Here is a 26646-nt window from a genome sequence, read left to right as displayed (position 1 = left end):
GACTAAAAAGTGCGTCACGGATAGTCTGTCGTCTGCGCTGCGCCTTATTGTCACAACTAGCTTTTGCCCACGGCTTCGCTCGCGTTAGGAAGTATTTGTTATTAATTAGGTATCAAAGTCTCAGCCCGATCGGTTTAAAATTTACAAAGTTTCATACAAACTTTCAACTCCTATTTTATCCCTTTGGGGGTAGAATTGATCGAATACTTTCTTAGCAGATGCGTACGTCATAACATCTACCTGCATGCCAAATTTCAGCCCGGTCCATCTAGTGGTTTAGGCTGTGCGTTGATAGATCACTATGTCAATCAGTCAGTCAGTCAGTCAGTCAGTCACCTTTAAGTTATATATTATTATTATTTAGATTATTATATAGATCCTCAAGGGTCGCAGTGACGTCAGGGCTGCAACAACCTACCTTTGGGAAAAGAAAAAAAATATGTTTTTTGCTACCTTTACAGATTATCTGCAATGAGAGTTGTATGGCACTATGTAGCCATCAGGTCTATTGTTTCAAATGTCATGTCACGTCAAATGCCTGACGGCTACATAGCGCCATATTATAGCCCTTATCTATATATTAATACGTGAGCCAAAAACTTTGTATCCCTTTTGACGAAAAATGGGGAAACGTAGGTGAATGAAAATTTTCACAGTTATAGTTTATATGGTAAAGGAGTGCATGGAGTTAATATTATTTTGAAAATATGCTTTTATCATACATTTTTTTAACAAATAAAACATTACACACTCTATAACACACACACTAAGAAAAATGACAGATTTTTGAAGGACAAGCCTATACATACGAATTATAGTCTTTTATTTATGGTTGAAGTCTGTTGACAACAAGGTGACAAATTGAAAATGGATTATAGTTTTTTTTATTGAATCTTAGATAGGTACTATTAGACAATGCTTACACGTCCAGTCTGAGATCAGCTGAGTCCCAGAGACAAGAGTTTAAAAAAATATGATAAAGTCAATATTTTTTTACAAAATATAGGTAGTAGTCCTAATGTCGTTGAAACTAAGGTCGAATTTCGACCATTGGGCGATCTCTAGTTCTTATCAATATGTGTGAAGGACGCATAAGCGATGCATTCGGGAACAGTTTGGGATGTTTGTGTTTTTCTGCGACCTTACAAGTACGAGGCTGAGGTCGTCGGCGACGTGACACTATGCGGCTGCTCATACATATTCCTGTGTCTGTTTGTCTGTTGCCTCTTCATTCTTAATAGGAAAGGGCGTCTAAAGAACATAGGATAGCAAAAAGGTACGATTCTCGAGCGAAAAGTGAATATCTGTGCAAGAAAGTTGCTGGCAAAATGTAGAGCTAACGGTGAACTTGATGTGCTAATAAGGTTCAGAGCATACTAACTCTTCAACAAGATGTCATGAGTTGCTATGAAAGTTAGGTACTCCTTCTTGCCTCCCAAAAAACATGGTTGATTATGTTTTTCTATTTAAAAATTGTGGGACACAACAAGAATTCAATGTTGCTAAATTACAGCAAGGCGCTTGTATCAATTAGGCAATCTAAATGCTCTTTAAGAGGGCGACTATCCCAAAAAATCAAACATCGTGTTTCTCTCTTCACACTCACACCCGTCTTTCATATGCCATGTGAAAAGGGACGACGCGGATTCATCGCCAAATTAGTTTTTTCTCAATAACTCGATAAATATTCAACATTATAAAAATTCCGCTAAGTCAGTTTCTCAATAATAGAATTTTATACAATGTGCTAAAATATTAACTTAGTTCAACGCACGGTTATGGCAATAAATGAAACAATCGTAAAAATTAGATGCATCTTTGTGATTTTTTTCTATCGAGAAAATTTTAAGATATCGTGTTTTTGCTCAGATCGAATTCTAGGAAATATAATGTTGTATCTAATTTTAGAAAATGAACCAATTCGGGGCTTATTTTCAAGTATAAAAATGAATTATAAAATCGTCAATTTTAACAAGCGTTTTCATTATTCCTTTATCTAACTTTTATTATTAGATTTTAACATTGCAAGTGTCGATTTTTTTTCAGAATCCAAAACGTGTTAGACATAGCAAATGCACGGTGGACGTTTTGCTATTGCTTTGCGCCTGCAACTGTGTTCCTAATGAGCCGAGTAAGCGAAACCAACTTTTCTATTGGACGTGTGACAAAAATGCGCTAAACTTTACGAATCTCTACATTTAATACGAATTTTAGTTTTTTTTTTTCATTGGCTTGAAGAGTTATCATTTTACTACTTATGTGTTTTCTAAGGACTTAGTTATAGTTAGGCCCTGTTTCACCACTTTCTGATAAAGTGCCTAATAGGCTATTCACAACTTTTTTGACAGATTCTCAATACTTGATCTGTCAAGTTAATTGGTGGATAGCCTTATCAGGAAGTGATGAAACAGGCCCTTAATCTTCTAAATTGATAGTGCTTATCTATAAAATATGTGAACATTCTGTACTTTTCACATTTGAAATAGTATCTTTTATGTAATAATATTATGTAACTTGTATGTCGGTGATACTTTGTAAGAAAAATTAAAAGTTACCATGGTATAAGCAGTGGCGTAACTATAACATCCGGGGCCCGTGGCAAATTGATGGGGCCCTATCAGTAAAAATCGTCACGTTATACTCGGCGCGGTGAACCTTGATCCCTATGACACTGACAGTTAGTAACATTGTAATGGCGTCACCATTAAATTAGGATCATATTAGAGCCGTCTAAAAATGCCATTTATAAATTTTACGTAGCTTTATGCCATTACAATGATATTCCGTTGGAACTTTTAACAATTCTTAAGATTTACAAGAAATTATCTCAATCTGAATTTACGTTTACGTTCTGCAAAACTTACGTCATCACACAACGTAAGTTTTGCAGGACTTAAACGTAATTTCAGGTTGAGATAATTTCTTGTAAATGTTAAGAATTGCTAAAAGTTCTAATGGAATATCATTGTAATGGCATAAAACTACGTCAAATTTATAAATGGTATTTTTAGACACATCCAATATGATCCTAATTTAATGGTGACGCCATTACAATGTTATTAACTGTCAGTGTCATAGGGATCAAGGTTCGCCGCGCCGAGTATAATAATAAAACAATGATAAAAAAATCTGAGTCCCTTTTGGGTCGGGGGCCCGTGGCATTTTGCCAGCCCATATAGTTACGCCACTGGGTATAAGATAAAATCAACGTCGGTATAAAATCAATAGAATTGAATTATCATACGGCTTAGGATATCGTTAAACAAAATATTATGACAAAGAAAAGAAATTTCAAAAGAATGTTTGTGAAGTGCTTCATTTGATATGGTCGTAAACCACAAAAACTTCATTTCGAATGGATCAATTTATCGGGAGTTCGGTCGTAATTCAACATTTATTTCACTTTCGTACCTAATGAACGCATTTAGCGAAATCTCCTGCCATTTCCGAAGTTAAACGAACGTTAGCGCGAACCTGGGAGACGTCTAATTAGGACTCCGGAGGCAACGATTTCATTACGTATGTATGAAGCGCGACGCGCATCGCTAACACACGACCTATACGTACAATGATCCTTCTGCGGCCGCCGCCGACCAGCTAAAGTTGACCCGCGTGATACCATCCTCGCGGACCTAGCCCTACTGAAGGTTCACGGCTCTATGCACCGAGCGGGTGTCAATCTCCGCTGGCCGAAGGTGCCCCAGCACTCGCAGCGCCCGGCAAAAAGTCCGAACGTGTGGGACTGCAGAGGAACTCGTTTCGCCATACATGGTGCTCCCCGGCCGGCCGCCTCCCGACGCACTCACATAATATCGTCGGCCGCCGCCGATAGCTTTTCACGTCCATACATTATTCGATACTCATTTAAAATTCTAACATGATCTTCCGAGGGGAGCTCGCCATTTTCGAGCGGTCTCCTGCTGTCGTCGGTCGCCTTCGCTCGGTGGTCGCATAGGAGTCTCGTCGGAGATACGACATAGAATGCAAATCGTCGTCGGAAGGCAGCGAGCGGCGCCCACGCGCCAAAATTGCGGGGGCGATCCCGAGAGGCTTCGTTAAACGTGCGCGCGCGGCGAGAGATACACACGCGCGGTACTACAACCCACTATAAAACGAAACCTCCATTTAATTTAAAAATAAACGATAAGACCCCGGCGCATCTAATCCCGGTTCTATCTCCGGCCGTAAGCAATCTGTGATAGTGTTCCGAATTCGAATTTGACTTTTGCGAGTGCTGTCAATGACATACTAGTGATCGAAGTTTATGAATGGAGTATTGGATGTGACGTCATGCGCAGTGTTGTGACCCGAGTGCTGCACGGTTCGGTGGGTGGACATTCGATGACAATGTGCGATCATTAGACTAGAAAGGTAAGAGTAGTGATGTACTCGGGGCTGCGCTGCCTACTTCGCGGCTGCATCGACTCGATATAGTGTCCTGTCGATATTCTTGTATTTTATTTAAAGCCCTCGTCTTCATTGGGAGGATTTGGAGCTTGTAATTTCCCTGGCGACTCGCCCCCTCTAAATGGAACAAAGCTACGTTGTTGGTGCTAGATGCGGGATAATTGAGGGTAGTTCGTCCGTGAGATGAAATTAATTGCACGATTTAGATGTATGGATAACGTTTTTAAGCCGTGTAGGAGTAACGTTGTTTATTACTCTACAATCTACATGGAGAAACTGGCCTCACTAATTCACAAAGTACATTTTATTATGATACAAACAATAATATTATTGTTGACCTAATTAACCCGAACAAACCTGCAAACTTTTATTCTAGAAATTATTTCTACATATTTTATTGTTCTTGCTCTACCTAATGCCCTCGACGAAATGACTATAATATAAGTAGATCGTATTATGTACTTAGAACTTTTGGCTCTACAAACTTATCAATTTGATGGTAATAACGAGTTAATGCAAATTATTTTTGTTACAATTTAATAGTGTAGTAACAAGATTGCTTGACAAGCTAATTTGATACTTATTTTAACACACATAAAAGTCATGTCCCAGATCGTAGTTAGTGCACGTGTAGGTAGCTATAACGCAACATCAGATAGGATAGAATTTCGACATCCTTAGTTAATACTGCTTCGTTTTCAGACGCTACTAAATTGTTTCATTGATAATAAAATAATGCGTGGGTTAACTATTATAAATGTGCTGAGGTTAAGAGAAAATTTATTGACAAGAACACAATTTAATGTTCCACCCCTAAGCGGTAGGCGGCTACCGCATAACAATTGAAAATCTATTGTGTCTGCGATACCCACGATGGAGGTGTTAATTATTTTGATTAAACCTTTTTATAAATTTATTTATTGTAGATATATTGCCAGATATATGAAGTAGGTAAGATACAAAATTTGATCAAATATAAGGGAAAAAATGAGTAATTGCACTTATGTTATAAAATATTACAATTCTTTTGGAAGTCGGTTAAAAATAATATTGTCAAGTGTAGTAGTAATGTACAACGGGTAGGAATGAAAGCGGACATTTTACTCCTCCGTACACTTTATCTCATACATATTAAGGAGTTTAAAGGATCGCAATCTTCTAAGTGTGTTGTTTTACTATTGTGTAAATCTCAAATAAAACTAGTATAGTAGTATCAATTACACTGGGGATCTGCCGTAGAGACTTCCTGTCGAAAATCGATTGGTAAGTCTACGATATTAATTGAGTCAACAAAATACTGTTTGTTTACAATGGTTTACAATCTTAATAATGGTTTACTTACTTTGCGGATGTACTCAGGTTCGTATTAATAAACTCATGATTCGTATTAACAAACTCTCAGGATCCTACTCAATATCAATGTTAGCCAGTTCGATATCAAGAGCGTGAAAACACAAGAAACAGCCACTTAAGGTACAATTTTACAGCACCGCAACAGCTGCCAGCCACACATAATGATGGTACCAGAATCTGATGGCAAATTTTAACGGCAGATTTTCAAAAAATATCCTTGATCATTGGATAAATTTATATATTTGCATGTTTCACACACAGAATCAGCCGCTTTAAGGGAAAAAAAGGATTAAAATGTTTTATTCTAATTACCCCGGTATTGCTAGAATCAATTTATTTTCTCACTTTTTGCCATCAGATTCTGGTAGTAGTAAATCTGGTAGTATAAGTACGTTACTTAAGCTATAAGCATGATCTGCTAATATTTAAAACAGCATCCTAAGATGTTCTTAATCCCAGAATGATCATAGCGGTAAGAACGATTTATTAACATGTCTTTGTTTTCGAAAAACATCTATTACAAATCTTGACAGAGACACTCAACATTTGCATCGTTGGTGAATATAGTGCTTCCCGTAAAATGTCAAACAATCTACACGTATAATTGGTCCTAATTCATGTAAATACAAAGGCTTACTCCAAGCACTGTGTAAACGTTAATTTACAATCCATAGACTCTATTGATATTTGTCTATAGCGGAGTTTATAAATTTTATTGGCTAAGCTACCTTCAAACACGAAACGTTGCTGCGCTAGGGCTGTCTCTTGGTCCCAAACTCTATTGTAGGTCAAAACAAGTTCCCAAAAATATATCTTATTGTGATGTTACATATAGTGCTATTTAATTATTTCCTAAGTCCAAAAATTTTTAAATGCAATATCTTAGGTTACTTGCAACAATGTTACACGTTTTCGAAAGTTTTTCGGGTATGTGAAATAGACGTTGCCAGCCCTACCGAGTCTGTTCACCCACGCTCTATTCAAATAATGCATGTTTGTGATGGTCGTACGTGAGTATTTGTATGGAGATTGTATTATTTTTCGTACGTATTTTGCTGACGGTATACATATACATAAAATTTTATATACCGAGATGAAAATATTATGATGACTTTTCCCTCCTTTTTGCGGAGTCAGAATTTATTTATCGAACAAAGCCGGGGACGACCTTCGCGTGAATTTGAATATTATTTAAGACTCGGGACTCTCTCTGCTGAAATTTTAATGTGTAGCTTCTACATGACGTCCATAGCAGTAGATACTACCTTTTTAAAGTTGAAATTATAGATGCACTTCGAATTCTTGTTCTCAATGTAACTTTATAGATAAGTAGACACTTGTCTCTAAAAATAAAGCCACATTAAATGTAGGAGTTTTAGGTAGCCACTCTTTGGCATATATTAGTCGGTTTGACAAAATAACGTGATCTCACAGAAAACCGGGGTAAAATTACGGTTACCTTGGGGTTTGCTGAGTTGTTACTTGTTACGGACGCTCAAAAGTAGATAGGAGATTTTCAAGATCGAGGCAACTGTTCGATAAAGCAGTAAAAATTTTATTAATTTACTTACTTTGTAGTAAGCAAAAACTAATAGCCATAATTTTTTAAAGCGGTTAAAATCAAAGATAATCCTTATAGATGATATGGATGGATATGACGATAAATTCTCCAAAATAGTCGTAGGCGGTACCATGTTGCTTATTTCAATTTAAACCAGTAATTTTACCACATGCTTTTTAGGGTTCCGTATCCAAAGGGTAAAAACGGGACCCTATTACTAAGACTTCGTTGTCTGTCGGTCTGTCCGTCTGTCTGTCTTTCTGTCTCCAGGCTGTAACTGAAGAACGGTCATAGCTAGAGAGTTGAAATTTTCACAGATTGTGTATATCTGTTGCCTTAATTAATATTTAAGGGGGGAGGGCTCCCATACAGCAAACGTGTTTTTTTTGCTTTTTTTGTTCTAAATAAATAATGGCAACAGCCTACCTGTTGCCATTCTTTATTAACTTGTATTTCTCAAAAAATCCTTAGTTATAGGTAGGTGTAGTGTAATTTAATATTTAATAATAATATTGAAATATAATAAAAAATTAAGGGGGCTGCCATACAAAAAACACAATTTTGGCCTAATTTTGCTCTGTAATGGTACGGAACCTTTTGTGCGCGAGACCGACTCGCACTTGGCCAATTATTATACCCACCCAACTACTCCATAATATATGCTAATTTAAGGTTATACAATAGACGCATGCGCCTCATAGAACGTGTTTGACCAACATGGGTTTTGTTTTAAGGCTTATCGTAGTTCTGAATCAAACATACTGGTAATCTACAGCTTACAAAAACCTAGAATTCTGTTTTCTTACATATTTATCTATAAAAACAACGGGTAGCACTCCGAGAGTAGTGAGTAGTAAAAACAAAACAAAGAGCAGGGATACATTTTCTTCCTATTCATAGATATTACTTCCTCTTCTACGCCGCGCTGGCGATGGCGGTCCATAGTCCCTTCACGAAATGACATTTTACTAAATACTAGCTATTTGACCGAGCTTTGCTCGGTATTCGATAAAACACGCATACAATGACATTTTCTAAATATGATTCCTAGCTAGATCGATTTATCGCCCCCAAAACCCCCTATATACTAAATTTCATGAAAGTCGTTGGAGCCGATTTCGAGATTCCAATTATATATATACAAGAATTGCTCGTTTAAATATATAAGATATGTTAGTTTAACATTTTTATCCCATCCCAAAGGAAGTGCACAGGTCCGCGTGGAAGTTTTTAAAAAAATCCTTAAAAATCTTTGCAAAATTATAAAATACTAGATGATGCCCGCAACTTCGCTGCGCGAAAATTTGTTAATCGCGCAGGAACCGTACATTTTTCCGAGATAAAAAGTATTAATATCCTAAGTCCTTTCCTGGGAATCAAAATATCTCCATGCCAAATTTCAGCAAAATCGGTTCTGTGGTTTGTCCGTGAAGTGGTAACAGACAGACATACACTTTCGCATTTATAATATGAGTATTAAATAAATAAGTATGGATATGGAAGTATGTAGTATGTAATAGTATCTACTATCTAGCAATTCTACACAGGTAATTTCTTGAGAAAAAAACTTCGATCACTAAGGAAAAAAATAACCTTTTTCTTTACTAACACCTGCAAAATGGTGGTACTCGGCGTGCATCGAATCTTACGGTTGAAGCACTATTTTGCATGTGGTTTATCTGTAACGCAGTAATTAGTAATCTATGGTACTTCTACTATTGTGTGAGTCTACCACGACTCGGCAGGAGTGTTAACTATGTAAATGTAATTAAAATTCAATTGAAGGCATGAGTAAATGAAGTGGGTAACTAACAATTTAAAAACTATGCTTTATGTCTTAATGGAGGCTCTAGGACCAAGAAAATGATTTATAATTCGGGCACCCGGATAAAAAGCCAGCAATAGAGGAATGGTAGAATTTTAGATTTCCCGCCAGTGACGTCGTCGCTACATCAACGCCCTCTGGTACTAAATAAGTGTCGGTCGAAAAGTGTCCTTGTTATTTTTTCCTTCTAGCCCCTTTTCGCAACGCGCGATAAGGAACTTCGTTCTAAAAACATGTGGATTCTACATACAGCTAGGTAAAAAAGCGAGATGGTGAAGCAGGTAAGCTACAGGGTTGTTCAAATTACAAGGGAAAAATTAGTAATTGTCCATATGTTGTAAAATGTTAATTACCCACTTCTCCACTCATTTCTTCAATTATTCCAAGTCGTTGAGCACAATAGAACTGCTAGCGGTCATCTTGTGTATGCGGCCCGTGTAAACCTCTTGCTATTGAGAGTCCATTAATTGATTTGTAATCGATGTTAACTGAGGCTTTCTCTGTAGGCTCGAAAGATTTCCACTTAGTTACCACTTTACCAGCCTTGAGATTGGAAGCAATGGGAATATTAGAAATCTAACATTTTTAGAAGATCAATATACTTCAAAGAATTTAAGAGGCATTGGATATCTCCTACTCCTAATTCTTCTGATTAATTTCTTGCGGGTCCCAAGACAGTTTAGCATGTCCCTCGGGCATCCCTGAGATTATATCCAAAGGTTTTCGTGGTTGGTTACCACTGTTGATCCTGGCGACACAGGAGTTGCAGTGGTGGGAATGTGTGGTGGGCCTTCGCCCGTTCAAAAAAAAAAAAAGAACAAAATCCGACAATTTGCACACGTTATATCAGAATAGAAAAGCATTGTTTAACTTTTTGTTATCTGTCTGCTGGTGTATGGTGGTGGCTGGTGGTGCCTCTAGTTTGAAAATATTGCAGTTATAAATCCCACTAACCTCTAATATAACTGCAGGTGCATTTTATATCAACTGGCTTTCATATTAACAACGCGTAATCGACGATGCTAACACCTCTCTGCCTGTTAGCCTAGTACTCAAAATGTTGTGAAAGCTTCACCTACTAAGCCTCCCACATACTTAGATCAGTTAGGTCGTAAATTGATACTTGTATCATCAGAGGAGAGATTGTGCTCTGACGTGGTTTAGTTAAAACGACACATTGTCTATACATCTACTCATGTAATAGTTGATTTTGATGTTAGTTTTTTGCGAAACAGCGGGATTTGATGTTAGTTTTTTGGTAAAAATTAGATATACATCTTCTATCTATATCTATCTATATATATAAAACTCAAAGGTGACTGACTGACATGGTGATCTATCAATGCACAGCCCAAACCACTGGACCGATCGGGCTGAAATTTGGCATGCAGGTAGATGATATAACGAAGGCATCCGCTAAGAAAGGATTTTGATCAATTCTACCTCCAAGGGGTTAAAATAGGGGATGAAAATTTGTATATAATAATACTTCTTAACGCGAGCGAAGCCGCGGGCAAAAGCTCGTTTATAATATATTAGATGACAAAGTACAATTATCACGGGAAACCGCACATTTTCCGGAATAAAAAGTATTCAATGTCCTTTTCGGGACTCAAAGTATCTCCATACCAAATTTCAGCAAATTCAGTTCGGTGGTTTGGGTGTGAAGCGGTAACAGACAGACAGACGGACACACTTTCGCATATTTATTCTTTTTTCGCATTCATATTATTAACTAATATGGATATCTAGTAAACATTGGATGCGGATGTAATAAAGATTAAATTAACACACTTAAATTAATGATAAACTTATCATTCTTCGACAATTCCGTAACCAGGAAAGTTGTAGAAACAAAGGCGGCTGTCTGTAACATTTTCCACGTCAATAAGTGAAGATACCATTGTCTAATGATTGAGTGATGAGAGGGTTTACCCAGATTCCAGATAACTTCTAATGGAGAGCGAAATTCGCCCTTAAAACTTTCGTCCAACTTTGACCAGATAAAAAAGGCCCGTACAAAATGAACAAACCTAAGCCGATAAATGAAATCGAGCCTGCAAATGACTTGTAACGTGTTAAAATTAAATACAGATAATTTGTGGCGATAAAATAATAGACGTTTAGGCAGAAATATAATAAACTAGCGACCCGCCCCGGCGTCGCACAAGTATAAAATATATAGCCACTGAAAAAATGATTAACATCAATAGCCATAATATGATCCTTCACGTGGTCTACTTCTTATCTGTGCCAAATGACATAAAAATTGCTCCAGTAGTTCGCGAGATAAGCCCCTTCAAATAATTTCCCCTTTTTTAAACCACTTTAAAAAAGGGGAAATTATATTATTATTATTAGTCTTAGCATGATAAAATATAGCCTATAGCCTTCATCAATAAATGAACTATCTAACACTAAAATAATTTTTCAAATCGGACCAGTAGTTCCTGAGATTAGCGCGTTCAAGTTAGCTCTTTCAAATAATTTTCCCCGTTTCTTCCACATTTTCCTCTATTTCTTCGCTCCTATTAGTCTTAGCGTGATAAAATGTAGCCTATAGCCTTCCTCGATAAATGGGCTATCTAACACTGAAATAATCACTAAAATCCGTTGCGTAGTTTTAAAGATTAAAGGGAACAAAGAGACATGAGGGAAAAAAAGCGACTTTGTTTTATAATATGTATAGATATTATAGACTAGCTGGTGCCCGCGACTTCGTCCGCGTCAGCATAGTAGATCACGTCCCAAGTATTATTTTTCAAAGATATTCAATGTACAGAATTGAGTTTCCTACGATTTTATTATATGTATGGATGACTTACTTTGTTCCTACGAAGGAGAAAACGCCACGATACCATTTCGTTACTGTATAGATAATAACAAAGATGGATAGTTTTCTCCTTTTTGTTTTTGTGGTTCCTTACTACAAAGGGTAAAAACGGCAGGTATTTAAGCAAACGTCAATAAACTTTCATGTTTCTAACTCAAGAAATGACGGACTTTCATTTAAACTTTCTACCCCAATTTCACCCCCTTGTGGGTAGAATTACCAGAAACACTTAAATACGTATCCGTTCATTTATAATCAGTAGCACAAAAATAAAGTTTCATGTTTCTAACTCAAGAAATGACGGACTTTCATTCAAACTTTCAACTCCAATTTCACCCCCTTGGGGGTAGAATTTCTAAAAACGCTGAAATACCTAGCCATTCATTTTTAATCAGCAGTCCAAAAATAAAATTTCATGTTTCCAACTTAAGAAATGACGGACTTTCATTTAAAGTTTCAACCCCTATTTCACCCCCTTGGGGGTAGAATTTTCAGAAACGCTTAAACACGTATCCAATCATTTTTAATCAGTAACCCAAACATAAAATTTCATGTTTCTAACTCAAGAAATAACGGAGTTTCATTCAAACTTTCAATCCCAATTTCACCCCCTTGGGGGTAGAATTTCCAAAAACGCTTAAATACGTATCCATTAATTTTTAATCAGTAACCGAAAAATAAAGTTTTATGTTTCTAACTCAAGAAATGACGGACTTTCATTAAAACTTTCAACCCTTATTTCACCCCCTTCGGGGTAAAATTTTCAAAATTCCTTCCTTAATGGGTGTCTACTTAATAAAACAACCCTACTCATCAAATTTCGTGGCTGTAACTTTTACAGTTTTTGCTCAGCGACGATGAATCAGTCAGTCGGTCAGTCAGGACATGTAATTTTATAAGTATAAGATGTGTAATTGTGTTGAGAAGAGAGTCACCCATTAAAAATTATATTTCACGTATGTAATTATTGCTTTGAGGACGACAATAATTTTGTCGTCTTTATGTAAGCTGTCATGTAATGAAAGTACCTATCGGTAGTTAATTTTTTATACCTTATTTGCTATACCGCCTATACCCACACCCCCTTACTAATAAACGCTGTATAATCTTTGAATAGTTATATAGTGTTTTGTCTTCTTCAATTCAATTAAAAATATCACTTTTGTGACAGGAACCAAACACTGTATAACTATTCAAAGCTTATATACAACGTTTATTAGTAAGGGGGATATTGTTTAGATGTCCGAAAAAGTAACTCGAATTATATATTAATCCAATTTAAGAAAAAGTCGCTATTGTATCAACATGAAATATTTTACATCGCGTCCCGATAAAAATGCTGGAATAAAAATAAAATTTAAACCAAAAATAGAATATTTTGCAGTTGCTCGGTTTCTGTTTCGGCGTCAGAACTCGATTGTCTGAACTTCGTTATCTCCGCTACTTTCTTGTGTTTTCAATGAATTTTGGAAATGGTCCAGACTCCAGATAGATTCGGACCGCGTTCCACAATCTGACGTCTAGATATAAATTAGCATTCCTAGGAAATAAGTAAATAGAATTTTCACGATTTGCAGGAAACTTTTCGTTATATTAAATTTTGCGTTTCGTAATATCAAGGCATCTTCCTTGATATTACGAAACTAAATATTAATAAAATCTAATGATTAACATTAATTGCAATGAAATAATTATGTCAACTAGTAATTTACATCAATAATGATACACATGAAATTGGTGCAGTTCTCATATTTATTGAAATATAATTTATCCGTCATAAATTACTTATAAGTTTTAGCCCTCAAATTACATTATTCCAATCCAGTAATTCAATCCAGCGCAACGAGTGCTGGAATGCACTGGAATGTACTGAATTGCATATAATATACTAATATAAACCCGCTATAAATTTTATAGTAAATGAAAAACTTTTGCTAGTATCATTAAAGGCTGGCTGGCCGCATACAGACGTTTTCCGTATTCGATTTCCGAATTCGTTTTCCGTATTTGGAAATCCGAATGCATGAAATCGGTTCGCGAGTGAAGAATAATCGCCCAAGTGCGAGTCGGACTCGCGCACGAAAGGTTCCGTACATTTAAAATAAGGCCAAAAATTGTGTGTTTTGTATAAAACCCCCCCTTAAATTTTGATTTTATTTTAATATAATATTATTAAACCAGTATATATATATATATATATATATATATATATATATATATATATATATATATATATATATATATATATACAATTAAGAACTTTGTGAAAATTTCATGTACCTACCTGTTGCCACTGGCCATTATTGATATCGAGCAAAAAAAGCCAAAATTATCACGTTTGTTGTATGGGTATTTAGTATTTGTTGTTGTAGCGGCAACAGAAATACATATTCTGTGAAAATTTCAGAAGTCTAGCTATAGCAGTTCTTGAGATACAGCCTGGAGACAGTCAGACAGACAGACAGACAGACAGACAGACAGACGGACAGACGGACAGACGGACAGACGGACAGACATCGAAGTCTCAGTAAAAGGGTCCCGTTTTTACCCTTTGGGTACGGAACCCTAAAAATGAACGTTTGCGCTAGTTTCACGGAATTAAAATTTTAATTCCACAATAGAAAATCGAATACGGAAACCGTGTGTATGCGGCCAGCTTAACACCTCGGCACGCCTAAAATGCAACGGATTCACTCGATTTACAGCCGTTTGTCAAATTCTGTCCCTGAGAAATCGAGTAGGGCGTTTCCGGTCGTTCCGTCCTACACAATACTACTAAACCTATTGAGTAATATGTTTTCTTTATACTGTGAAAGGTAAATAAATAGAAAATAGAACCGTTAGTTATCACCATATCGATGGGAAGGTGTCGTATTGTTTGCAGTCGTTTTTGATAGCGGTCTAGTGTCAAGTGAGAAATAATTTTTTAAATTTTTTATGCTTCGTTTCTCGACAGCAGTTTATCTATTCGATAGCGGTTTTCATTGTTATTGTCTAGCAATTTAAAAGCCCTACTAGATTAACTTATCAAAATCTGTGCCTAATAATATAATATTTATCGAAACACTTTACGTAACTAGTGTTGATGTCACTAAACTTACATAATTTGTTCTGTGTCATTAAAAGCTTCTCTTCTTAATTTTTTTCTATCCTTGCAGGTTATTTCATACTAATATTATAATAAATGCGAAAGTGTGAACTTAAAGTTGATGTAAGTTTAGTCCCGTGAAAGGACATAGGATATATTTTATATCCGTGCGATAAACGAATTTTGGCGCAAACCTGATGCGGGCATTATCTAATCTATATATATAAAACTCAAAGGTGACTGACTGATTGACATAGTGATCTATCAACGCACAGCCCAAACCACTGGACCGATCGGGCTGAAATTTAGCATGCAGGTAGATGTTATGACGTAGGCATCCGCTAAGAAAGGATTTTGTTAAATTCCAACCCCAAGGGGTTCAAATAGGGGATGAAAGTTTGTATATAATAATACTTCTTAATGCGCGCAAAAGCTCGTACCTTATATAACGCCTATTTCTATATAAAAAAACTAAACTAGTTGCATTAAAGAGGTTATATTTTGTCCTGAGTGTACGGAACTATCAAGTTAACGAGACTATAAAATGTGCTGTGAGAACGGAGAAGTAACGGGCACTTACTGGAACCTACAGCGTGTCAATACTAACAGTTAAGTCCGTTTTAACCGACTTTGCAAATGAGGGTATGCTCTATCTAGTTGAGTGACTAGATACTCTACATTTTGGTAAAAGGTTAACGTGACAGATAAAATACAAAACCAAAAATATGCTGTACGATCTTATAAAATGTACAATAAAACATAGCTGTAGAAACAACATAGCTTAATATTTTAGCTCGATAGAAAGACACTTTTATATCTATAGACCAATGGCAAAATTTTTACCTATTCAGTGACAAGGGGGGTGAGCCAAAATCTTTTCGTTTTCGCTTCGTTTTAGAATCGCCGATGATAATGTATGGAATTGACATAAGCGTTCGATAATATGACGTTGACGTTCGACTCGTCTTATGTCAATTCCATACATTTTGATCGGCGATTCTATAACGAAGCAAAAACGAAAAAGTTTCGGCTAAATGGCAAGAGATGAGTTAATTTTTATCATGTCAACTATGTCAAGTTTAAAACGCATGCACGCATTTTATTACCATATAAATTATGTTCGTTCGAAAAATGTATTTTGTTGCAATAACACGCCATGTTTATTTATAAATAAATAATAATGTGTCCCTTGCCCATCTGGCGTTTTGTTATTAAGGGATAAGCCTAACCCTCCCGAACCGGAAATGGCCATTGTGGAGAAAGCGATATACCCTCAGTCGCTCTGATGTGAAAATGATTCGTATGAAACTTAAAAATTTGGTACTTTGCTTTGTACAAAATGAGATCTTAAGAAGGTCTTTAACGGTCGACCGAGAGAGATAGAGTGATTACCTAACTTAAATTTAATTGAAGGTTTAACGGAAAAAATTATTTATGAATTTTATGTGAAAATCTCCATTACTCAAATAAAAGTTATGTTCGCAAAATCTCTGTAAGTGAGGCCGTTAGTGTCTACAAATCACGCCGGTTTAAAGTATGAAGCTTTTATTGCTATAATAAGTAAGTAAGTAGCAATGAATTGACGTGGGAGAGCCATGCTTCGGCATGGCTCGACCGGAGAAATACCTTGTTCTCACAGAAAACCGGCGTCAAACAGCGCTTGCGCTGTGTTTCGCCGAGTGTGTGAGTTTACCGGAGGCCCAATCCCCTACCCTTTTCCCTTCCCTACCCTCCCATATTTCCTTCCCTACCCTGCCCTATTCCCTTCCCTACCCTCCTCTATTACCCTTTTGCCTCTTAAAAGGCCGGCAACGCACCTGCAGCTCTTCTGATGCTGCGAGTGTGGGCGACGGAAGTTGCTTTCCATCAGGTAACCCGTTTGCTTGTTTGTCCCCTTTATTTCATAAAAAAAAAGAATATAAGTACTAAATGGTTTCAATTTCTCGAAATTTCAATTAATCTCGGGAAACGTTTCACGCAATTGAGTAAAGTTATATTTTGCATGAAATAAGGCTGATTAACTTATTTCAAAGGCATTAGCTACTAATTATAATAAAACATGAATTATAAAATAGGTATTTTGAAATTGAACCCTATTTGCAAAAAATAAGGTTTAAGGTTACTTGCAGGAACCTCGTAGGCGCATTCAGGGTTCACAGTAGATGTTTAACCCAAATGCCGTTGCGGCGATAAAGAGGCTAATTCACACATATTAATTTTATTCAGGGCTGTGCTGTGCAGCGTTTTTTTTTTTTCGGACTTTTTACTTTTTAAAGTGAAAGTGTCGTGGCAAGTTAATTAATATTAGAAAAAGACTTTAACGCGCTCCTTTTGAAGTGTCAACTAATTATCTATATATTAATACGTGAGAGAAAAACTTTGTAACCCTTTTTACGAAAAATGGGGAAACGTAGGGGCATGAAATTTCGCACAGTTATAGTTTATATGGTGAAGGAGTGCATCGAGCTAATATTATTTTAAAATTATGCTTTTATCATCTATATATTTAACAAATAAGACGTTACACACACTACGACACTACTACTAGGAAAAATGACAGATTTTTGAGTGACAAGCCTATACATACGAATTATACTCTTTTATTTATGGTTCAAGTCTGTTGACAACAAGTTGACAAATTGAAAATGGATTTTTTTTAATTTAATTTTAGATACTATTAGACAATGCCTAAACGGCCAGTCTGAGATCAACTAAGTCCCAGAGACAAGAATTGAAAAAAAATTGATAAAGTTAATATTTTTTTACAAAATATAGCCGTAGTAGTCCTAATGTCATTGAAACGAAGGTCGAATTCCGACCATTGGGGGATCTCTAGTATTATTATATTGTTTTGTCGACGACTGACGTATACAAGATGTTAGTGTAAACACCGTTCTCCTTGAAACCATCAAAATATGAGCCCGTCAAAATGAACAACTTTTTCTATGAGAACAATGCTGGGAACTCAAAAAAATCCGTCTTCATACCCATACAAATTGCCGATCCAGGCATCCGTATGGGTATCAAGACGGCATTTTTTTTTGAGTTGCAGCATAGTTCTCATAGAAAAAAATGCTCATTTTGACGGGCTCATTTGATGGTTTCAAGGATAACGGTGTTTACACTAACACACTGTATAAGCAGTATTTTTGTAAATGTTTACAAATATTAGGTTTTATGACGGTTCGTTAACAGAGCAGAGTTCCCACGATAGGTCGATCATGCAGTATTATTTCGGGCATTATGCAAAACAGATCCATACCGAGAAAGGACAAGGATTCTTTTTATCCCGGAAAAATAAACCGTACATTTTTCTGGGTATGGGGATACTTCGAGTCCCGAGAAAGGACTTAGGGTACTTTTTATCCCGGAAAAGTGTACTGAATAAACGAATTTTGGCGTAGGGCCCACAACGATTACTTAATTGCAAAAGCCGATTCGATTGCGGCTACTTATTACCTCGGACACAATCGACACCTATAATTCCCCGAAACATTTACAAATGAGGATCATTAATTGAAACTGTCAATGGATTCCGTATAAATTACGCACGAACTGTCATAAAGTGGTATAAGTACATTAATATACGCCCACGCGGAGGTGGCAGCCCTGTGGGCGAGGGCCCATTCATCACGGTGAAACTAGCACCATGGTTATCTTGTATAGATTGATGGATAACACGAATAAAAATCCATGGTGCCGCCGATGCGTCTGATACTGAGCAGAGGTTCAGGCGATAAAAAGGGAGATTTTGGAACTATATAATAATAATAACGTTTATTGATATCCCAAAAACTTACATCTTGAATCAGGCAATGAATATTGTACACAAATTAGGATTTAAACTCGGATGGCACAGGTTGGTTGATCTCTTACTTCGAAACTATTATAATGTGATATCGGAGTCAGTGATTCTCACAGTTGAGGCGGAACTACATGTTGCCGCTATATAATGCGAGAGATGAGAAATTTCGTATAGTAATGTTAATAAAAATAGTAAACGAAATTAGTTTTTTTGCGAAAAAAGTAGTATAATGTAAAGTATAATTTTATAATTAAACTACATCTAGTTTCTCAACTACGCGCCCGCAACTCATTTATCAAGCAGGAACCATACATTTTCCGGGATAAAAAGCTTCCTATGAACTTTCCCGGGACTCAAAGTTTCCCCTTACCTACCTTTTAGCAAAATCTGTTCAGCGGTTTGGGCGTGAAGAGGTTACAGACAAACACACTTTCGCATGAATAATATTAGTATAGAATATAACATGAGCCCAATAGCCTAATCAGTATAAAAAACGGAACGAGGAACGAAATTTTATCATTGTTGCATAAATCCGTAGTATCGGAGACTTACATACAGTTTAACATTATAACATGAATGAGCATAGCGTGGGATCACCTACACTACAACTATTTTGGTATTATTTATTATCGGATATTGTTTGGGAAACAGACGGTTACATCTTTAAATTTACCTACGGGAGACGAATAGATGTAAAATTTATTGTTTAATCTGCTATCATTCCATAGTTACTTACTAACTATGGAACAAACTGTCACCAGCAGTATTTCCGGACCTATACGACCTGCAAACCGACAAGAAAAGAGCGAGGTTGCGAGTGTCCATGGGCGACGGTAGTTGCTTTCCATCAGGCGACCCGTTTGCTCGTTTGCCCCCTTATTTCATAAAAAAAAGTTACCAACTTTTGCCTAAAGTGAAGAAAAGTTTGTGGGTACCTACCTATATTTTATATTGGTTACATTTTATTTATGCATAAATTACAGAACGAATGTTGATCAATTTTGGCATGGCCACGTTGGCCAAACATTTCTCATGAAAAAGTATAGTATTATTTTTGCCCACGGCGAAGAGTTAGTTCTGAATCAAAGCTTAAGCATCTTTTAGCTTCGTATTTGATACATAGTTTTAATTTATAACTAGGAGCTAATTAATTTTTATTAGTATAAATTTTTTAAGATATAATTTTTTAATATACCACTAATACTAACAATACGGTGCTTCATACACTAGATTGGCTTATAAGCTATTACAGTCCCGATGAATGAGAAAAGCGATTATGACATGGCCACACTAACATAAGGCGTGGGCCACACCGCCTGCGAGGTATTGTTGTGCGGCAGTAGGCGGGACACGGGTATGGAATTTAAGGCGTTGATAGCGTACTAATTAATATCTTTATCACAATGTGCTCATTTTAGTGTCATAGGAATTATTTGATGATGATTGATAGTTTCCCAATGCATAAGATGGACGCTGTGCATTTGTGTTTCATCGAACAAAAAATTATGTACTTATTAAGTTATGAATGCAGTCGTGTTCTTTAGCTGATAATTTGAAACAAGACTGCATTCATAACTCAACAAAAAAAATGTGGGTTGATACACAAATACGAGTACTTAAACCAAAAGTAACCAACGATGTTGCACGTTATTGATTACAAGTAATCTTACATCGTTGCACGAAGCAAGCTAGCCAAATCATTTTAAGTTTTGTTTCTGGAATACTTACTTACAGCTTTACAAAAAAAAAAATTGCACATAGTTTTCTGCCCAGTCGCAAGGTAGAGTCAAGAAACTCTGTTATAGAGCATTTATGGTTTGAGTTTAGTCGACGTACCTATTATAATTTATAATGTTATGAAGTCTTTTGTTAAGATCACATTAAAACGTTACAAGAAGATGCGATGTATTTAAATGAGTTAATATAAACGTTGTGATATGCGCTTCCTAGACGAAATTCAGCATGACATGCATTTACGTGACAGTATTAATTGTTGCATGACATGCTGATCGCGAAACGATCATGCGTGCATGTCATGCACATATTATTGCAGGACGAAAAATTAAATAACTTGTCAATCAATGTACAGCACGTAGTTTGCATGTCATTCGCATCAATCAACACAATAAACGATCATGCGTGCATGACAGCACGTAACGCATGTCATGCCGAATTACCGTCTAGGGAGCGCTTTAAAGCGATATTTATCTAGACTACGTCGCATTGGTCCTTAAAACTATACTTCTTGGCGTCTACCTTTAATAATTACTGGTGACTTCAAGTCTGATGCATTTTACAACTTTTTTTACTATCTTATAAAAATTCATTATTATGTAACAAACTAAACTTTTGTCAAACAAATTTATACCTACCTCGTCGTCACATGGAATCGGAAATTTATAGCTCAACTTAAATGGTAAGACGGGACCGATTTTATGTAGAATATATTTAAACATATAATCCATTTGATCGTAAAGTGTCGTTTTCAAATTTTCGGTAAGTTTTTATATCTTTCCTCGCATTTGTATGCAAATTTGATGCTCACACAAACTTTACGGAGAAAATCACTCATAAAATTCTATTAATCTCCGTACTCGGTACAAGATATTTTTTTACCGACTTCAAAGAAAAGGAGTAATTTAACCCGAATGTATATAATATTTTCAAAAGTTTTGATGTTTCAAAAGTGTATGTATGTGTCTATGTTTTTAACCGTCTTCCAAAAAGGAGGTTATTTGTTCGACTGTGGATATTTATGTTTGTGTTCGCATATTTCCGGAACTTCAAGTTCGATTTAAGTAATTATTTTTTGTTGTACTAGGTATATTCAACTTAGTGGATACCGCAAGTGTCATCAAATTAAGATTGATAGCTTTTGAAATAGCGAATTTTAAACTCGGTTTAAATTTATTTCTATACTATTTGATAATAAGCAGATGCATAAACCAAGTACGAGTATATACTAATGTTTTGCTTCTTGTATGTTAACTAAGTGAAGATTAATCTGTAGCGATCTTCATACAAGCATCAAAATGTTGGTTCCGGCTTACTTGTGGTGTACGTAGAAACAGATATTATTAGAATATTTTTGTACGCGAGTGACGGAGAAGCAGTTTTTTTGGCAGAATTTAGTTATAGGAAACTCGTATATTATAGCCCTGGAACCGTAAAGTTTTGGGATACAAAGTATAAATTATGTCCTTTCCCGGGACTCAACCTGTCTTTATACCAAATTTAATAAAAATCTGTTCAGGGCTTAAGCGGGAGGTAGGTAACACACTTTCGCATTTATAATAGTATGGATGTGGATAGCATAGATTTTTTTTTTTTTATACCGTATCTTATTTACCCTATCAAGTAACGCAATCAAAGATGATAAATTAAGAGTCCGGGTGCCATCGCAGTTCTCGTACAAACGTAATACCAATATAATTTCCCATACAATAATATTTACCATATTTGAGTTATTATTCAGCTTAAGATAGTAATTACCTAGGTTCCTGTACAAATACTCGCTGCAAAATATTAACATACCAAAAATGTGAACGATTACAATATTTACATACTAAATTGTAAATGTTCATATTACTTAGTATGTAAATATTTTGCAGTGAATCTTTGTACCTTTAATTACTATCTTAAGCTGAATAATAAATCAATTATAGTAAATATTCTCATATGGGAAATGATCTAGGTATTACGTTTGTATGAAAATTGCGATGGCACCCGGACACTTAATGCTTTGGTTTTTGCTAAACCAAAGTGACCTAGAGAGTGATATGACGGGATGTCAGAAAGAGCGATATCTAGACTACCGCGTAGGCCCTTAAAACTTTACTTCTTGGCGTCTATTTTCAATAATTACTATTAAAAGGATTCCACACCGCTATTTTTTCCATACAAACGTTGTCCCCTGTTTCCTCCCTGGCAGAGTTGGGCAAAAAGTAATTAGATTAACGATTACACAATTACAAATACATTGTAGTTGTTAATCTGATTACAAAATAATCAGATTGATGAAGTAATTGTGCACCTGAAATTAACCAGTAGTTGATTCGAATGTAATTGGAATAAATTTTATTCTAATTACAATTTAATCAGATTACTTGTAATTTAAATACATGGAATTACTTTTTTTTTTTCATAATGATAAGTCCTAGACCCTAGTTTAACGTCGGTGTATCCTGGATTGACAGTTCACAATAGGACTTCCCATTTCGTAAAATAATCACAAATATTACATATTAACTCAGAAATATAATCTATTTTGATAAACTTATCTAAATAGTTATTTATAATGTAGATCTATCAGAATCTGATGGCGATTTTTAGCAGCAGATTATCAAAAAATATCCTTGATCATTAGATAGTTTTTTATATTTGCATGTTTCACACACAGAATCAGGCGCTATAAGAAAAAAAAGGATCAAAATGTTTTATTCCAATTACCCCGGTATTGCTGGAGTCAATACTCAATTTACTTTCTCACTTTTTGCTATCAGATTCACACAGATAGACACAGATAGACCTATCATTTTAAGTTATATTTTTTTAATGTTGCCATAAGTAAAATACTTAATAAATACTAAAGTTATTATAGAAACGTTTATTATGAATTATTATTAAACTCTTATTTACTTATATCTCATAATGAAAAGAATATATTACATAAAAACACATTACATTGTACATATTATAAATGTATATTTTGTTCTAATTTTTTCCATCGATATTTTTTCTTGTCATGGCAATCAGTTAATGAGGCCATTTATAAAGAAGAAGAAGAAGACAGATGAAAATCATTAGAAAATCTCAAATCTCAATAATCCAATAATCTCAACTTGAACCAAATATTATGAAACCCGCGGTAGTAATTATTATAATATTATTCTCTTTGTATGAAACCAATAATCAACATCCAACACAATCAACGGTAGCAGCATGTACCTATTAATTTGTTTGGGTAGCAGTTGTGAGTTGTGACTTGTGATTGTCAGTTATTTTCTGTTGTTTTCAAATTGAGAACTGAGAACAATGAGTTTCTAAAATACTAACATAGAATATCATTCACTGAGAAGGCCTGCTTTATGCGACGAGAGTAAAGATCTTGTGAATATTAATCGACTGTGGATATAAGTATCTTGGATATTATGTAAGTAGTTTACTTCAAATAATATATTTTACGTGTTAGCCTAACCATGAACTTTTTATTAAATTTTAAGTGTTGAAATGTTTTCCTTTCATTTTAAACCATGAAACTAATCTAGCAAAGTACCTATTATTAAGGAAAAAGTAGGGAATAATTAACAATACTTCTAATCACAATCATTATTTCCAGATTACACCTACTGATCATATTTGCCATGCATGCTGGCCACTTGCGTATCATGCATCTACTGAAAATATGTCCAGCAGCAGCAGCGGTTGGCCATCATAATATTTGTGTTGTATCATGTGGATTATCCATAGTAATAGCAAATCGATGCAGAATTTTAATTGAAGGGACAAATGAAGAACAACAAAGAGTGGCTTCTATAGTATCTTCTTGGATTCAAGCACGAGAGGTAAACAAACAACCAAACAAATCTTTATTTTCACATAAAAATTTTACAGGATATTCTTACACAATCACTGATCTCCATACTAGGATTCCCTGTGTTGTGGAGACCAGTAAGGTATTAAAATAAATTTATATGTAGTACCATCACTAGTGTTTCTTAATTCATTATTGCAGTAGGAAATAAAGTAATTTATTTCCTCAGCGTAATACCGGATTCATGGCAAGCTTTTCTCTAATTATATTTTTATTTTAGCTTTGGTCTCAAGATGAAGAACCAGAATAGTCCAAGTAATTGAGGACTTTCAACCTGAATATATGGAATCAGCTTTAATGTGTACTGTATGTGGCCAGTCTGGACACCACAACTTCAGACTTAGAGTGGAATCCTGAAAACATTACTCGTTTCCTGGAGCAGCAAGAGGTATATAGTTTAAACTCTAATCTAATAATCAAATTAACGTATGTCAGTGTTTAATTTGTTTTTTACTATTGTTGTTTTGATATCTGTCCATCTCATCAAATGATTTATTTACAGATGTCATCTATGAATGAAGTTTCTGGAGTTTGTTGGAACCAAGCTCGAGACATAAGGTCAGATATTCCAGAAGCTGATGAAAGATCCCAACAAAATATAGTGTTGTTCAATATAAGAAGAGCAGCTGAAACACCAGGACATTGCGTTTTTCAAGAATGCATGAATCCTGAGCAAAATGTTGTGCCTCGAGTTGCCTGTGCCTGTGTTGTGTTGTTGTGCTTTAAGCTAAAAAAAGTCCTGCCATTTAACTGCCAACAAAATAAGTTTTTCCAGAAGGAAAAACTTATTTTGTATTTATTGTAACAGAAAGAAACATGAATGGTCAGGTCGCTATCAAAAGCTATTGCTGTTACTGCATTGTAGGCTTAAGAACAGTGGGATGCTGCTCACATGTTTATGAGCATCATTTGGTACCTAAGCTGTGCTCGCCATGAGGGTACTCCTGCCCCTGCCCCTATCTTAGATAAATATAATTGTAATAAGAATAATTATTAAGTTATAAATTATTATAAAGTTTTTCTTAAAAAAAGTGTTGTTTTATTACCTGTGTATGTAGTACTTATATCTTAATGCCTGCACCCGAACCTTTTGTAATCTACAAACGTAGCATACAAGCACAAAACAGCATAATATGATTATAGGTAAGGAAATGCTTGAGCAGCTCCGTAGTCTACAAAAATTATTATGAATGCCTTGCCGAGCTTAAAGAGTGAGATCTAAAAACAAAGGGATTATGGTGTCCTGCAGACCAAGAGGAAATTTTGTGTTCAGCTCTCACTTAACATACAAAACACAACAGCTGAAGCTGTCATTTAACACTATTTTTATGAGAGTAGTATTTCCCCGGTTACCGCTGTCCATTTTGACTGTAGGTAGCAGCTTGGCACTACCACTATTAAACTTCATAATTAAGTATTGAATTGTTGCACTATGCTTTTATACTGTACCTAAAGGTATGTCCAAGTTCATCCCACTGAGTGGATACCATCCTCATCTCAAATTATCTTCGGACTGTTATTATGTAGAACGGTAAAAATATGTAAAGTAGGTACGTTGAATTTATGAATATACTTAATTATTTTTAAAACATTAATTATTTACGTTTTTACGAAAACTATAAGTACTTACTGATACACACTGTAGGTCAATAATGTTTTTTTTAATAATATTGTAATGAGTAAGTATATAATATAATTAGGTAAGTAACTTGTATAAGTAATAATATCATAGCTGTAGGTAGGTACATAACTTCAAAATTTCAAACAAAACTGGCTAGGTATTACTTTTATGTCCCAAGTTTTAAAATCTATACTTACTTAAAGTATTTAAATATACTTATTATAAATTATAAATACGAAAGTGTGTCTGTCTGTCGTTCTATCTGTCTGACCTCTTCACGCCTAAACCACAGAAAGAAAAGGCTTTTTCTTGGTAAAGTAAATGTTTTTATTTTTCTTAGAGAATGTCATAAGTACTTCATGTTGTATTACTTATTTGTATGATATTATAAATTATTATTTACATTTTCCACTTCTTGTATCGATCTGATGGGCATATTTAATGCTTTATTTACCTATACCTACAGTAATTTCCTAAAAATAATACCTCTAGCACGGACGTAAAAAAAATAACCTCTAGATAGTAGATACAGTACTGTTTTTAACTCCTGACAGTTGACA

At 35.3% G+C, this 26646-nt stretch overlaps 1 protein-coding gene across 1 annotated transcript in view; it reads left to right on the top strand.

The window, feature by feature from the left end:
- The first annotated feature begins 4072 nt into the window (after nucleotides 1–4072).
- The window catches only part of LOC121727785, a 126129-nt gene continuing 103555 nt past the window's right edge, over nucleotides 4073–26646 (top strand). Inside the window, exon 1 of the mRNA XM_042115778.1 lies at nucleotides 4073–4371. The gene's annotated coding sequence lies outside the window, so the exon portion shown is untranslated. The remainder of the gene's footprint in view (nucleotides 4372–26646) is intronic.

The sequence above is a fragment of the Aricia agestis genome, chromosome 6 (genome assembly GCF_905147365.1).
Source record: "Aricia agestis chromosome 6, ilAriAges1.1, whole genome shotgun sequence".
Classification (NCBI taxonomy): domain Eukaryota; kingdom Metazoa; phylum Arthropoda; class Insecta; order Lepidoptera; family Lycaenidae; genus Aricia; species Aricia agestis.
Note: the sequence above shows the minus strand (reverse complement) of the source record. Positions and strands in the feature narration are given on the sequence as shown.